Genomic DNA, 15518 nt, shown 5'->3' with positions numbered 1-15518 from the left:
CGCAGCCAGATTAGTATTACCCAATTTTTTGGGAGCCTCATCTTTTGCATTGTAGGTTACCTGCCTGCATTGTAATAGCTCCAAAAAGTTGGTGATACTATCAGTTTCAATTCTTTGTTCACATACTTTGAGTTTGTTTCAAACAAAGAAACCACAAAAAGTTCACCAAACACTACATTTTGAACTTGTGTAGGCCACATCAGCTCCTATTAAAGTCTAGTCCACACACACACACTTCATAAAATTAGTGTTTCTTGTACCTGTAACCAGCTGTTCAGGAATAAGCACACTAAGGCCCCCCTTTGTACTTTTTTGCCTATCTTAAGCAGTCTTGCAAGATGAAGAAGGCAGGGAGTAAGGCGCGGGGGCGTGGGCGTGGGCGTGGAGTTTCAGCAGGGAGAGGACGTGGGGATTCTGCAAGGAGAGGACGTGGGGATTCTACAGGTAGAGGACGTGGGGATTCTGGGCCTGCTGCGGGCACCAGTGGATCAGCATCCCCCAGTTTTAGCAGGCAACAGTCCTTTATGCGCAGCTTTGTAGGACCTCAACGTACCCCACTGCTGCGGGAGGAACAAATTGAAGCCGTTGTCGGATGGATGGCAGCTAACGCATCGACTTCAATTACTTCCGCATCCTCTCAGGGTCAGAGCACCGAAGAGCAACCATCTGTCTCTTCACCACCTGCCAAAGTGCCCAGGCAGTCAGAGAGACATGGACAGGAGCCATCACAGTCTCTACTTCTGTTCTCGGAATCTGTTGGCTTGGAAAGAGGGGGCCAGCCAAGCAGCATTCCTGAATGTGAAGAAGAGGGAGTATGCAGTGATGCGCAACTTCTTTGTCCCTCTGAATCTGAAGAGGCGAGTGGGCCAGTGCCTATGGTCAGCACACCTCAGTACGCATCAGATGATGACGAGACTCAGTTGCCACTTTCTGGTGCGTACGGTGCTGGCGAGACAACCCCGGAGAACCAGCTGTTTGAAGAGGGGAGGGAAGATGATGAGGTCCTTGACCCATCATGGCGTGAGCAACAGGAAGGTGGTGGGAGCAGCTCTGAGGAAGAGATTCCCCTACCGGCCAAAACAGGAGGCAGAGGGAGGGGGAAGACTTGGTTGCCTGTACCCTCCACTTCGGCACCCGTTAGGAGCATTCCTCCTTCCAAAGGCAAACCGGGCGCTCACAAGACTTGCAGTGCGTGGTCCTTTTTTGACACAGTTGCAGATGACATTTGCTTTGTCAAATGCAAGCTGTGTCATCAGAGAGTCAAAAGAGGGAGAAATGTCAGCAACCTCAATACCACAAATATGTGGAAACATGTGCGCACCAAGCACGAGTTGGAGTTGCAGAGACACCCTGAAGACGTAGGCCAACGTACAGCACCACCTACCACCTCTTCAGTTCGTGTTGGGCCCTCTTCCTCCAGCTCACACACTGCTGGTTCGGCTTCCTCACAGGATCGCCAAGGAAGAACCTCTGCCACTGTTGTCCGGAGACCCTGTCAGATTACACCCATAGCAGCACGTTCCCATCCATCACAGCCATCGGTAGCACAGGCATGGGATAAAAGGCGCCCTTACTCGGCAAACCATCCCCGAGCACAGTCTCTGAATGCTGGCATTGCCAAACTTCTGGCAGTTGAAATGCTGTCATTCAGGCTGGTGGACACTGACACCTTCCGGGACTTAATGGCATTGGCAGTCCCCCAATACAACGTGCCCAGCCGCTTTTATTTCAGCAGGCGAGCCGTCCCTGCCCTGCAGAAACATGTTGAGGGCAAAATAAAACATGCGCTACTAAACGCCGTTAGTAGCAAGGTCCACCTGACCACCGATGCGTGGACCAGTAACCATGGACAGGGACGATACCTTTCCCTCACTGCCCACTGGGTCAATGTTATGGAGCCGGGTACCGATCTGGAGAGTGGCGCTGTACGTGTTCTTCCAACGCCACGGATTGCAGGACTCCAGTCTGTACACATAGACTCCTCCTCCTACTCAAGTTCCTCAGAAACAGCAGAGCAGGAGCCTGTTACGACCAATATGAGCACAGCCGTGGCCAAACGTCAACAGGCTGTACTCAAATTAATTTCTTTGGGGAATCGAAGCCACACAGCGCAGGAGCTCTGGAATGCTATCAAGCTGGAGAGCGATGTGTGGTTTGGGCCAGCGAATCTCCAGCCGGGCTTGGTAGTGTGTGACAATGGCCGAAATCTGGTGGCAGCTCTTGGCCTAGGCAACCTCACACACATCCCATGTCTGGCACATGTTCTTAACTTGGTCGTGCAGAGCTTTCTGAGGGACTATCCGGATCTTGCTGCACTGTTGCACAAGGTCCGCATAGAGTGCGCTCACTTGCGACGTTCCAGCACGGCAAGATCGCGCCTCGCTGCTCTGCAGCGACGATTTGGCCTTCCGGAACATCGCATCATATGTGACCTACCCACACGGTGGAATTCAACGTTACATATGTTGGAGCGGTTGTGTGAGCAGCAGGCAGCAGTCATGGAGTACCAGCTGCATCAGGCGCAAACAAGTCGCACTGTGCGCCGTTCACACTTCAGCACCATTGAGTGGGCCTCTATGAAGGACATCTGCCTCGTTTTGCGTGCCTTCGATGAATCCACACGGATGGCGAGTGCTGATGATGCACTAGTCAGCATGACTGTCCCCCTTATCTGCCTGCTTCAACAAACACTGCAAGCACTAAGGGATGAGGTTTCAGAAGAGGTGGAGGATGAGGAGTCCCAAATGCCATCTGCTTCTGGACAGTCTGCGCTACGTGTTTCCTCACAAAGGCCTAGGCAGGGGACACTTTGTGAGGAGGATGAGGAGGAGTCGATGGAGGAGGAAGACATCTCTCCAGAGGAGGGAGGTACACAAACCTCTACTCAGTATGTACAGCGAGGGTGGGGTGATGCAGAGCAGGCCGAGGTCACGCCTCAAACAGGGGACAGCGGTTCTTTGGCAGTTGGGAGTCTGCAGCACATGGTTGATTTCATGCTGCAGTGCCTGAGAAACGACCGCCGCATCGCCCACATTCTCGTCTCGGCTGATTATTGGGTGTACACCCTCCTAGATCCTCGCTACCGGGACAGCGTACAAAGGCTCATACCAACGTTGAACCGGGAGCGTAAAATGCGGGAGTACGAAGAGTCACTGGTGCAGTCCATAATGTTTTCCATTCCACCCGACAGCATTGTTGCTAGTGCTTTACAAAGCAGCTCTGTGCGTCGAGGCAGTGGAGGAAACTCTGCACAAAGAGGGAGCAGAGGCAGTGCCGCAGCACAAGGCAAGACCACTATGGCCCAAATGTGGCAAAGTTTTGTGTGTCCACCACAATTGTCTACACCATCAGCGACGCCTCGAGTCAGCAGGAGGCAACGCTTCCGTCAGATGGTGTCAGACTACATGTCTTGCCCTGTCGCTGTACTCCCAGATGGCTCTTCCCCCTTCAAGTTTTGGGTCTCTAAGCTGGATACATGGCCAGAGCTTAGCCAGTATGCATTGGAGGTGCTGGCTTGCCCTGCTGCCAGTGTATTATCGGAACGTGTCTTTAGTGCCGCAGGTGGTGTACTAACAGACCGTCGCACGCGACTATCTTCCGATAATGTTGACCGGCTGACTTTTCTGAAAATGAACAAGGCCTGGATCTCCAAAGACTTTGCCATTCCTCTTACAGACTAAATTAGTGGTTGGCAACTGTATCCAGGTCTGCTGGTGTGTTCATTTTTCTACCACCTGAACTATAATCCCTGTGCTTCAACACAGCCAGTTGTCGCTCAGATGTGTCGTCTGCACAGAGAAACACACTAGCTCCTGTGTTAGTGGGGTTCAGTAATGCCAGCTGATCCCCTGCTGTGTGGACGGCAGAGTCACCAGCTCCATCAACATTCAAACCACTACTGATTTTTAACCGTGCCCAACTTAGGTCTCTGGCTCCACTGTCTCTACTATTTCCCCTGACCTCCAACCCCGCCATCTACATCTCTGAAGTGGCGTCAGCACAATCTACACTTGATCCTGTGTTCCTGTGGCTCAGTCCCATCAGTTTATCCCCTGATGTGTGTCCGGCAAGGTCTCCTGCTCTGTCCACATTCCCATAACCAGTAGTGGGAATGAGGACAGAGCTGGCGAACTTGCCGGACAAACATCAGGGGATCAACTGATGGGACTGAGCACCAGTAACACAGGAACAAGTGTAGATTGTGCTGACGCCACTTCAGAGATGTAGCTGGCGGGGTTGGAGGCCAGGGTAAATAGTAGAGACAGTGGAGCCAGAGGCCTAAGTGGAGCATGGTTAGAATCAGTAGTAGTCCACAACCTCCATAAAAACCGATGCCCATTGGCCTCTGCATGCGGCATGCGTAATCCTGGGCTCCAACAGCGTCAGTTGGTGTTCAGAAGTGTCGTCTCCACAGAGCCAAACACATTCGTTCAAGTGTTAGTGGGTTTCAGCACTGCCAGCTGTTCCCCTGCTGTGGAGATGGCAAGTCTCCTGCTGCCTTCACCTGCCAAAATCCAGTAGGCCCCAGCCTGCTCCTCGCCTAATCCTGGGCTCCAACAGCGTCAGTTGGTGTTCAGAAGTGTCGTCTCCACAGAGCCAAACACATTCGTTCAAGTGTTAGTGGTGTTCAGCACTGCCAGCTGTTCCCCTGCTGTGGAGATGGCAAGTCTCCTGCTGCCTTCACCTGCCAAAATCCAGTAGGCCCCAGCCTGCTCCTCGCCTAATCCTGGGCTCCAACAGCGTCAGTTGGTGTTCAGAAGTGTCGTCTCCACAGAGCCAAACACATTCGTTAGAGTGTTCGTGGTGTTCAGCACTGCCAGCTGTTCCCCTGCTGTGGAGATGGCAAGTCTCCTGCTGCCTTCACCTGCCAAAATCCAGTAGGCCCCAGCCTGCTCCTCGCCTAATCCTGGGCTCCAACAGCGTCAGTTGGTGTTCAGAAGTGTCGTCTCCACAGAGCCAAACACATTCGTTCAAGTGTTAGTGGGGTTCAGCACTGCCAGCTGTTCCCCTGCTGTGGAGATGGCAAGTCTCCTGCTGCCTTCACCTGCCAAAATCCAGTAGGCCCCAGCCTGCTCCTCGCCTAATCCTGGGCTCCAACAGCGTCAGTTGGTGTTCAGAAGTGTCGTCTCCACAGAGCCAAACACATTCGTTCAAGTGTTAGTGGGGTTCAGCACTGCCAGCTGTTCCCCTGCTGTGGAGATGGCAGTCTCTCCTGCTGTCTCCGCATTACAAAGACAGTAGGCCTCTGCCTACACCCTCCTATTTCCTGGGCTTCAACACAGCCAGTTGTAGTTCGGAAGTGCCGTCCACACGGAAAGAGACACTTGCTCCCGTGTCTCAGTGGGGTTCAGTAACGTCAGCTGATCCCCTGCTTAGTGGATGGCAGTCTCTCCTGCTGTCACCTCATTCAAAATACAGTAGGCCTCTGCCTACACCCTCCTATTTCCTGGGCTTCAACACAGCCAGTTGTAGTTCGGAAGTGCCGTCCACACGGAAAGAGATACTTGCTCCCGTGTCTCAGTGGGGTTCAGTAACGTCAGCTGATCCCCTGCTGTGTGGATGGCAGTCTCTCCTGCTGTCACCTCATTCAAAATACAGTAGGCCTCTGCCTACACCCTCCTATTTCCTGGGCTTCAACACAGCCAGTTGTAGCTCGGAAGTGCCGTCCACACGGAAAGAGACACTTGCTCCCGTGTCTCAGTGGGGTTCAGTAACGTCAGCTGATCCCCTGCTGTGTGGATGGCAGTCTCTCCTGCTGTCACCTCATTCAAAATACAGTAGGCCTCTGCCTACACCCTCCTATTTCCTGGGCTTCAACACAGCCAGTTGTAGTTCGGAAGTGCCGTCCACACGGAAAGAGATACTTGCTCCCGTGTCTCAGTGGGGTTCAGTAACGTCAGCTGATCCCCTGCTGTGTGGATGGCAGTCTCTCCTGCTGTCACCTCATTCAAAATACAGTAGGCCTCTGCCTACACCCTCCTATTTCCTGGGCTTCAACACAGCCAGTTGTAGTTCGGAAGTGCCGTCCACACGGAAAGAGACACTTGCTCCCGTGTCTCAGTGGGGTTCAGTAACGTCAGCTGATCCCCTGCTTTGTGGATGGCAGTCTCTCCTGCTGTCACCTCATTCAAAATGCAGTAGGCCTCTGCCTACACCCTCCTATTTCCTGGGCTTCAAAACAGCCAGTTGTAGTTCGGAAGTGCCGTCCACACGGAAAGAGACACTTGCTCCCGTGTCTCAGTGGGGTTCAGTAACGTCAGCTGATCCCCTGCTTTGTGGATGGCAGTCTCTCCTGCTGTCACCTCATTCAAAATACAGTAGGCCTCTGCCTACACCCTCCTATTTCCTGGGCTTCAACACAGCCAGTTGTAGTTCGGAAGTGCCGTCCACACGGAAAGAGATACTTGCTCCCGTGTCTCAGTGGGGTTCAGTAACGTCAGCTGATCCCCTGCTGTGTGGATGGCAGTCTCTCCTGCTGTCACCTCATTCAAAATACAGTAGGCCTCTGCCTACACCCTCCTATTTCCTGGGCTTCAACACAGCCAGTTGTAGCTCGGAAGTGCCGTCCACACGGAAAGAGACACTTGCTCCCGTGTCTCAGTGGGGTTCAGTAACGTCAGCTGATCCCCTGCTGTGTGGATGGCAGTCTCTCCTGCTGTCACCTCATTCAAAATACAGTAGGCCTCTGCCTACACCCTCCTATTTCCTGGGCTTCAACACAGCCAGTTGTAGTTCGGAAGTGCCGTCCACACGGAAAGAGATACTTGCTCCCGTGTCTCAGTGGGGTTCAGTAACGTCAGCTGATCCCCTGCTGTGTGGATGGCAGTCTCTCCTGCTGTCACCTCATTCAAAATACAGTAGGCCTCTGCCTACACCCTCCTATTTCCTGGGCTTCAACACAGCCAGTTGTAGTTCGGAAGTGCCGTCCACACGGAAAGAGACACTTGCTCCCGTGTCTCAGTGGAGTTCAGTAACGTCAGCTGATCCCCTGCTTTGTGGATGGCAGTCTCTCCTGCTGTCACCTCATTCAAAATACAGTAGGCCTCTGCCTACACCCTCCTATTTCCTGGGCTTCAACACAGCCAGTTGTAGTTCGGAAGTGCCGTCCACACGGAAAGAGACACTTGCTCCCGTGTCTCAGTGGGGTTCAGTAACGTCAGCTGATCCCCTGCTTTGTGGATGGCAGTCTCTCCTGCTGTCACCTCATTCAAAATACAGTAGGCCTCTGCCTACACCCTCCTATTTCCTGGGCTTCAACACAGCCAGTTGTAGCTCGGAAGTGCCGTCCACACGGAAAGAGATACTTGCTCCCGTGTCTCAGTGGGGTTCAGTAATGTCAGCTGATCCCCTGCTGTGTGGATGGCAGTCTCTCCTGCTGTCACCTCATTCAAAATACAGTAGGACTCTGCCTACACCCTCCTATTTCCTGGGCTTCAACACAGCCAGTTGTAGTTCGGAAGTGCCGTCCACACGGAAAGAGACACTTGCTCCCGTGTCTCAGTGGGGTTCAGTAACATCAGCTGATCCCCTGCTGTGTAGATGGCAAAGTCTCCTGCTGCCTACTCAGTCATACCACTACTGATTTTTAACCGTGCTCCAATTAGGCCTGTGGCTCCACTGTCTCTCGTATTTCCCCTGTCCTCCAACCCTGCCAGTTACAGCTCCGAAGTGGCGTCTGCACAATCCACACTTGTTCCTGTGTTACAGGTGTTCAGTCCGGTCAGTTAATCCCCTGATGTGTGTCCGGCAATGTCGCCTGCTCTGTCCACATTCCCATCCTGTAACACAGGAACAAGTGTGGATTGTGCAGACGCCACTTCGGAGCTGTAACTGGCGGGGTTGGAGGACAGGGGAAATACGAAAATCAGTGAAGCCACAGGCCTAAGTGGAGCTTGGTTCAAATTAGTAGTCTACAACCGATCTTAAAATTTCTTCAATGCAGCCTCAGCCTGCTCCGTGCTTGTCCCTGGGCTTCAACACAGCCAGTTGTTGCTCGGAAGTGCCGTCTTCACAGAGTAAAACACTAGCTCCTGTGTTTGTGGGGTTCAGTAACGTCAGCTGTTCCCCTGCTGTTTTGATGGCAATCTGTCCTGCTGCCTCCCAATTGACAGCACATCAGGCCTCAGCCTGCTAAGTGCTTGTCCTGGGCTCCAACATCGCCAGTTGCTGCTCATAACTGACTTTGGCACGGGTACTCCCTCCTGCCCAGCTTGGTTCCAGCCCTGCCTGCTGTTTCCGGGAAGTGTCAATGTCAGTTTGCCACCCCAAGTTGCCATGTCGTGTTGCGGTTGGGTTAGCCGAGGCTAGGGTGCCAGCAGTTTAGGTGCTTCCTATGTGGACTGCGGGTTCTGGTAAGAAAGGCTTGTTCCATAGTGCCAGTAGGACAAGCACCCCCTGTAGGACTGTGTGATTCGGTAACTGCGGCCAGCTTGCGGCATGCCAACTTTGCTTTTCAGGGGTAACTTCTGATACCCCTCCGTGTTCCAGCACCGTCAGCTGGTTCTCGTCAGAGCCTTTGGCCTAGGTGCCTCCATCTCGGTATCCGAGTTCCGGCAACGTCTGCTGGTCCTTGGTAGTGCTTTGTAGCACAGGTACCTCCTGCTTAGTAACCGGGTTCCAGCACCGTCAGCTGGTCCTCGGTTGTGCCATTGGCTCTTATTCCTTCTGCTGCCCCTCCGGGTGCCAGCACTGTCAGCTGGTCCTCGCTATTTCCATTTGCTCTTGCAGCTTATGCTACCCCTCCGGGTTCCTGCACCGTCAGCTGGTTCTCGTCAGAGCCTTTGGCCTAGGTGCCTCCATCTCGGTATCCGAGTTCCGGCAACGTCTGCTGGTCCTTGGTAGTGCTTTGTAGCACAGGTACCTCCTGCTTAGTAACCGGGTTCCAGCACCGTCAGCTGGTCCTTGGTTGTGCCATTGGCTCTTATTCCTTCTGCTGCCCCTCCGGGTGCCAGCACTGTCAGCTGGTCCTCGCTATTTCCATTTGCTCTTGCAGCTTATGCTACCCCTCCGGGTTCCAGCACCGTCAGCTGGTTCTCGTCAGAGCCTTTGGCCTAGGTGCCTCCATCTCGGTATCCGAGTTCCGGCAACGTCTGCTGGTCCTTGGTAGTGCTTTGTAGCACAGGTACCTCCTGCTTAGTAACCGGGTTCCAGCACCGTCAGCTGGTCCTCGGTAGTGCCATTGGCTCTTGTTCCTTCTGCTGCCCCTCCCGGTGCCAGTACCGTCAGCTGGTTCAAGAGGACAAAGAACAGGAAGACAACCACCAAGATGCAGAACAACAAGAGAGAGAAGACAAAGAAGCATAAAAAAAACAAAGCAGAAGAACATTAAGCATAAGACTAATACTCTGAGCAAATGATATTATCTTATTTATAAGCAGAAGAAGACTAAGCAGTGTATGGGGGTGAGTCCGTTCCTCCTCGTGGTGCCCCTGGAAAAGGCCTGCTGCTGCAGGCCAAACTGAACGCGGACAAATCCTGTTGTAAATCTTTTGTGACAGGCAGAATGGAAGGTGTAAACTTCTAACTTTTCCAGATAACAACTACAGTAATGCCTGACACAAACAAGAATATGATGAAGAAGAATAGGAAGAAGATGAAGAAGTTGAATATGTAGAATAATAATTGTTGAATAAGAAGAATATGAAGAATGTAAGAAAAGGAAGAAGAAGAAGAAGAATGTAAAAAAAGGAAGTAGAAGAATTTAAAAAAGGAAGAAGAAGAATGTAAAAAAAGGAATAAGAAGAAGAATGTAAAAAAAGGAAGAAGAAGAATGTAAAAAAAGGAAGTAGAAGAATGTAAAAAAAGGAGGAAGAAGAAGAAGAAGAATGTAAAAAAAGGAATAAGAAGAAGAAGAAGGTAAAAAAAAGGAAGAAGAATAAGAAAGAAGAAGAAAGAAGAAGAAGACATACATGTCTGGCAAAATATAAATGAGGCTAACAAAGTCAATATCTTTGTAACTCCTAACATCTTTAAAAAAAAAGTTTAATTCCTGCTATTCCATTTGATTGGGCTAAACCTCTATGGCTTTAATGTCTCCTCCACCTCCCACAATACATTCTACATTATTCTTAGTTGTTTTTCTTCATGTAGAATTAACCTACAAGGAAAGAAAGGGTTTTTTTTAATTCCGATATTTTGGCCCCATTGACTTGCATTGGTTCCCGGTATCGGAATCGGCGATACCGATACTTTTTTTTAAGATCGGCCGATCCATTCCGATCCGATATTTTCAAGTATCGGCTGGTATCGCTCAACTCTACACCTTACCCATTCTCTCTCTCAATCTATCTTTCTATCTCTCTCTTTCTCCAAAATTTCCATCTTCAAAATCACAACGTGATGGCATTGTCTTTATATTTTCTTGGTAAATTCTAGCTAAATTCCTCCTTAGTTAACCGAATGGGAATAGCTGTAGCACCCACAATGCAGTTGGTCAGGATGGCCGAGTGGTCTAAGGCGCCAGACTCAAGAATGATTTCTTTCCCCACACAGAGCTGGGTTTTCTGGTCTCCAAATGGAGGCGTGGGTTCAAATCCCACTTCTGACAGCTGCTTTTTGTGTCCTTACTTGTCTACAACTGACCCTTCTTTCTAAACTGTCATATAACCCTCTCAGCATCTGTACATTCTATTCTAAAAGCATGTGGAGGGAGACTGCCACCACCATGAAGGGATGATAACCCTAAATCTTCTGATCTAAAGTAAGATGCCTTTTCCATTTGACCACGTGCTCTTCAGAATGGCGCATGATGCTTTCGTAACAAAGGCTCAGCATATACACATTTTTTCAAAAAGTGTGGAGAAAGAGAATGCCACGACCACAAAGGGACTTGAACCCTCAATCTTCTGATCCGAAGTCAGACGCCTTATCCATTAAGCCACACGGTCTTTTGATTGGCATGTGATGCTTGAGTACGTGGTTCCGTGGTCTAGAATAAGAATCTTACTGAGTCCAATGACGAAGACACGCTTACATCTCTCTCTCAGCACGTGTATACTTTTTTTCAAAAAAACTCATGAAAACTGACTGCCATGATGGGACTCGAACCCTCAAAATTCTGATCTGAAGTCACACGGCATCTTACCCATCTGTCTCTCAGCATGTGTATAAATTTTTGATCTAAAGAAAGACACCTTACCCATTCTCTCTCTTAATCTATCTTTCTATCTCTCTCTCTCCACAATTACCATCTTCAGAATCAAAATGTGATCACACTGTCTTTATATTTTCTTGGTAAATTCAAGCTTAATTCCTCTTTAGCTAACGATGCTTGCATTCATGCTCCATGGTGCAGAATAACATTCTCACATTCTAGAATCTTACCTACTCTGATTACTATAGCACGCTTACATCTTTGTCTCTCAGCATGTGTATACATTTTTTCCAAAAAGCACATTCAAACAGACTACCTCAACTGGACTCAAACACTCAATGTTCTGATCTGAAGTCAGGCCCTTGCATTCATGCTCCCATGGTCCAGAATAACATTTACACATTCTAGAATCTTACCTAGTCTGATGACTATGACACGCTAACATCTCTGTCTCTCAGCATGTGTATAAATTTTTGATCTAAAGAAAGACACCTTACCCATTCTCTCTCTTAATCTATCTTTCTATCTCTCTCTCTCTCTCCACAATTACCATCTTCAGAATCAAAATGTGATCACATTGTCTTTATATTTTCTTGGTAAATTCAAGCTTAATTCCTCCTTAGCTAACGATGCTTGCATTCATGCTCCATGGTGCAGAATAACATTCTCACATTCTAGAATCTTACCTACTCTGATTACTATAGCACGCTTACATCTTTGTCTCTCAGCATGTGTATACATTTTTTCCAAAAATCACATGGAAACAGACTACCACAACTGGACTCAACCTCTCATTGTTCTGATATGAAGTCAGACCCTTGCATTCATGCTCCCATGGTCCAGAACAGCTTTCTTATATTCTAGAATCTTACCTAGTCTGATGACTATGACACTCTAACATCTCTGTCTCTCAACATGTGTATAAATGTTTGATCTAAAGAAAGACACCTTACCCATTCTCTCTCTCTCTCTCAATCTATCTTTCTATCTCTCTCTTTCTCCAAAATTTCCATCTTCAAAATCACAACGTGATGGCATTGTCTTTATATTTTCTTGGTAAATTCTAGCTAAATTCCTCCTTAGTTAACCGAATGGGAATAGCTGTAGCACCCACAATGCAGTTGGTCAGGATGGCCGAGTGGTCTAAGGCGCCAGACTCAAGAATGATTTCTTTCCCCACACAGAGCTGGGTTTTCTGGTCTCCCAATGGAGGCGTGGGTTCAAATTCCACTTCTGACAGCTGCTTTTTGTGTCCTTACTTGTCTACAACTGACCCTTCTTTCTAAACTGTCATATAACCCTCTCAGCATCTGTACATTTTTTTCTAAAAGCATGTGGAGAGAGACTGCTACGACCATGAAGGGATGATAACCCTCAATCTTTTGACCCAAAGTAAGACGCCTTTTCCATAGGCCACTTGCTCTTCAGATTGGCGCATGAGGCTTTCATAACAACCGATCACTACATTTAATTTTTTTTCAAAAAGAGTGCAGAAAGACAATGCCACAAACACGAAAGGACTTGAAACCTCAAACTTCTGATCCAAAGTCAGACACTTTATTCATTAGGCCAAACAATCTTTTGAATGGCACATGATGGTTGAGTACGTGGTCCCTTGGTCTAGAATAAGAATAAACTTTTTTTAAAAAAACACGTGGAAACTGACTGCCATGTCGGGACCCGAACCCTCAAAACCCTGATCTTAAGCCTGACGGCATCTTACCCATTGATGTATTCTCTCTCTCTCTCTCTCTCTCTCTCTCTCTCTCTCTCTCTCTCTCTCTCTCTCTCTCTCTCTCTCTCTCTCTCTCTCTCTCTCTCTCTCTCTCTCTCTCTCTCTCTCTCTCTCTCTCTCTCTCTCTCTCTCTCTCCCCCACCCCCCGTTTGGTCAGAATCTGCCTTATCCGTTCATTTATTTATTTTTTCTCGTTCTCTCTGTCTCTCTGCTTTCTCTTCATTCTCTCTCAAACATAATGACATTGTTCTTACATTTTCAAGAAAATTGTAGCTAAATTTCTCTTTGATTAGCTGAATGGGAATAATTCTAGCAATCTCAGCACAGTTAGTCAGGATGGCCGAGTGGTCTAAGGCGCCAGACTTAAGAGTGTTCTGTTTCTCTTGAGGTGGGTATTCTGGTCTCCAAATGGAGGCGTGGGTTCAAATCCCACTTTTGACAGCTGCTTTTAGTGTCCTTACTTGTCTAAAACTGACATGTCTCTCTATACTGTCATATAACCCTCTCAGCATGTGTACATTCTATTCTAAAAGCATGTGGAGGGAGACTGCCTCTTCCATTTGACCACGTGCTCTTCAGAATGGCGCATGATGCTTTCGTAACAAACGCTCAGTATATATACATTTTTTCAAAAAGTGTGGAGAAAGAGAATGCCACGACCACGAAGGGACTTGAACCCTCAATCTTCTGATCCGAAGTCAGACACCTTATCCATTAGGCCACGCGGTCTTTTGATTGGCATGTGATGCTTGAGTACGTGGTTCCGTGGTCTAGAATAAGAATCTTACTGAGTCCAATGACGAAGACACGCTTACATCTCTCTCTCAGCACGTGTATACTTTTTTTCAAAAAAACTCATGGAAACTGACTGCCATGATGGGACTCGAACCCTCAAAATTCTGATCTGAAGTCAGACGGCATCTTACCCATCTGTCTCTCAGCATGTGTATAAATTTTTGATCTAAAGAAAGACACCTTACCCATTCTCTCTCTTAATCTATCTTTCTATCTCTCTCTCTCCACAATTACCATCTTCAGAATCAAAATGTGATCACATTGTCTTTATATTTTCTTGGTAAATTCAAGCTTAATTCCTCCTTAGCTAACGATGCTTGCATTCATGCTCCATGGTGCAGAATAACATTCTCACATTCTAGAATCTTACCTACTCTGATTACTATAGCACGCTTACATCTTTGTCTCTCAGCATGTGTATACATTTTTTCCAAAAAGCACATTCAAACAGACTACCTCAACTGGACTCAAACACTCAATGTTATGAACTGAAGTCAGGCCCTTGCATTCATGCTCCCATGGTCCATAATAACATTTACATATTCTAGAATCTTACCTAGTCTGATGACTATGACTCGCTAACATCTCTGTCTCTCAGCATGTGTATAAATTTTTGATCTAAAGAAAGACACCTTACCCATTCTCTCTCTTAATCTATCTTTCTATCTCTCTCTCTCTCTCCACAATTACCATCTTCAGAATCAAAATGTGATCACATTGTCTTTATATTTTCTTGGTAAATTCAAGCTTAATTCCTCCTTAGCTAACGATGCTTGCATTCATGCTCCATGGTGCAGAATAACATTCTCACATTCTAGAATCTTACCTACTCTGATTACTATAGCACGCTTACATCTTTGTCTCTCAGCATGTGTATACATTTTTTCCAAAAATCACATGGAAACAGACTACCACAACTGGACTCAACCTCTCATTGTTCTGATATGAAGTCAGACCCTTGCATTCATGCTCCCATGGTCCAGAACAGCTTTCTTATATTCTAGAATCTTACCTAGTCTGATGACTATGACACTCTAACATCTCTGTCTCTCAACATGTGTATAAATGTTTGATCTAAAGAAAGACACCTTACCCATTCTCTCTCTCTCTCAATCTATCTTTCTATCTCTCTCTCTCTCCACAATTACCATCTTCAAAATCACAACGTGATGGCATTGTCTTTATATTTTCTTGGTAAATTCTAGCTAAATTCCTCCTTAGTTAACCGAATGTGAATAGCTGTAGCACCCACAATGCAGTTCGTCAGGATGGCCGAGTGGTCAAAGGCGCCAGACTCAAGAATGATTTCTTTCCCCACACAGAGCTGGGTTTTCTGGTCTCCCAATGGAGGCGTGGGTTCAAATCCCACTTCTGACAGCTGCTTTTTGTGTCCTTACTTGTCTACAACTGACCCTTCTTTCTAAACTGTCATATAACCCTCTCAGCATCTGTACATTTTTTTCTAAAAGCATGTGGAGAGAGACTGCTACGACCATGAAGGGATGATAACCCTCAATCTTTTGACCCAAAGTAAGACGCCTTTTCCATAGGCCACTTGCTCTTCAGATTGGCGCATGAGGCTTTCATAACAACCGATCACTACATTTAATTTTTTTTCAAAAAGAGTGCAGAAAGACAATGCCACAAACACGAAAGGACTTGAAACCTCAAACTTCTGATCCAAAGTCAGACACTTTATTCATTAGGCCAAACAGTCTTTTGAATGGCACATGATGGTTGAGTACGTGGTCCCTTGGTCTAGAATAAGAATAAACTTTTTTAAAAAAACACGTGGAAACTGACTGCCATGTCGGGACCCGAACCCTCAGAACCCTGATCTTAAGCCTGACGGCATCTTACCCATTGATGTATATTCTCTCTCTCTCTCTCTCTCTC

The 15518-nt window shown here is 47.9% G+C and overlaps 6 non-coding genes across 6 annotated transcripts; 4 read left to right on the top strand and 2 right to left on the bottom strand.

The window, feature by feature from the left end:
* Positions 1–10431: 10431 nt before the first annotated feature.
* Positions 10432–10546, top strand: TRNAL-CAA (transfer RNA leucine (anticodon CAA)). The gene is made up of 2 exons: positions 10432–10469; positions 10501–10546. It is a non-coding gene; the product is annotated as a tRNA-Leu (tRNA).
* Positions 10547–10813: 267 nt separating this feature from the next.
* TRNAR-UCG (transfer RNA arginine (anticodon UCG)) lies at positions 10814–10886 on the bottom strand. Its single transcript has one exon. It is a non-coding gene; the product is annotated as a tRNA-Arg (tRNA).
* A 1330-nt stretch (positions 10887–12216) lies between these two features.
* Positions 12217–12331, top strand: TRNAL-CAA (transfer RNA leucine (anticodon CAA)). The gene is made up of 2 exons: positions 12217–12254; positions 12286–12331. It is a non-coding gene; the product is annotated as a tRNA-Leu (tRNA).
* Positions 12332–13157: 826 nt separating this feature from the next.
* TRNAL-UAA (transfer RNA leucine (anticodon UAA)) lies at positions 13158–13268 on the top strand. Its single transcript has 2 exons — positions 13158–13195; positions 13223–13268. It is a non-coding gene; the product is annotated as a tRNA-Leu (tRNA).
* A 215-nt stretch (positions 13269–13483) lies between these two features.
* Positions 13484–13556, bottom strand: TRNAR-UCG (transfer RNA arginine (anticodon UCG)). Its single transcript has one exon. It is a non-coding gene; the product is annotated as a tRNA-Arg (tRNA).
* A 1328-nt stretch (positions 13557–14884) lies between these two features.
* TRNAL-CAA (transfer RNA leucine (anticodon CAA)) lies at positions 14885–14999 on the top strand. The gene is made up of 2 exons: positions 14885–14922; positions 14954–14999. It is a non-coding gene; the product is annotated as a tRNA-Leu (tRNA).
* The last annotated feature ends 519 nt before the right edge of the window (positions 15000–15518 follow it).

The sequence above is a fragment of the Dendrobates tinctorius genome, unplaced genomic scaffold (genome assembly GCF_039654945.1).
Source record: "Dendrobates tinctorius isolate UK_male_01 unplaced genomic scaffold, ASM3965494v1 ptg000589l, whole genome shotgun sequence".
Taxonomy (NCBI): Eukaryota; Metazoa; Chordata; class Amphibia; order Anura; family Dendrobatidae; genus Dendrobates; species Dendrobates tinctorius.
Note: the sequence above shows the minus strand (reverse complement) of the source record. Positions and strands in the feature narration are given on the sequence as shown.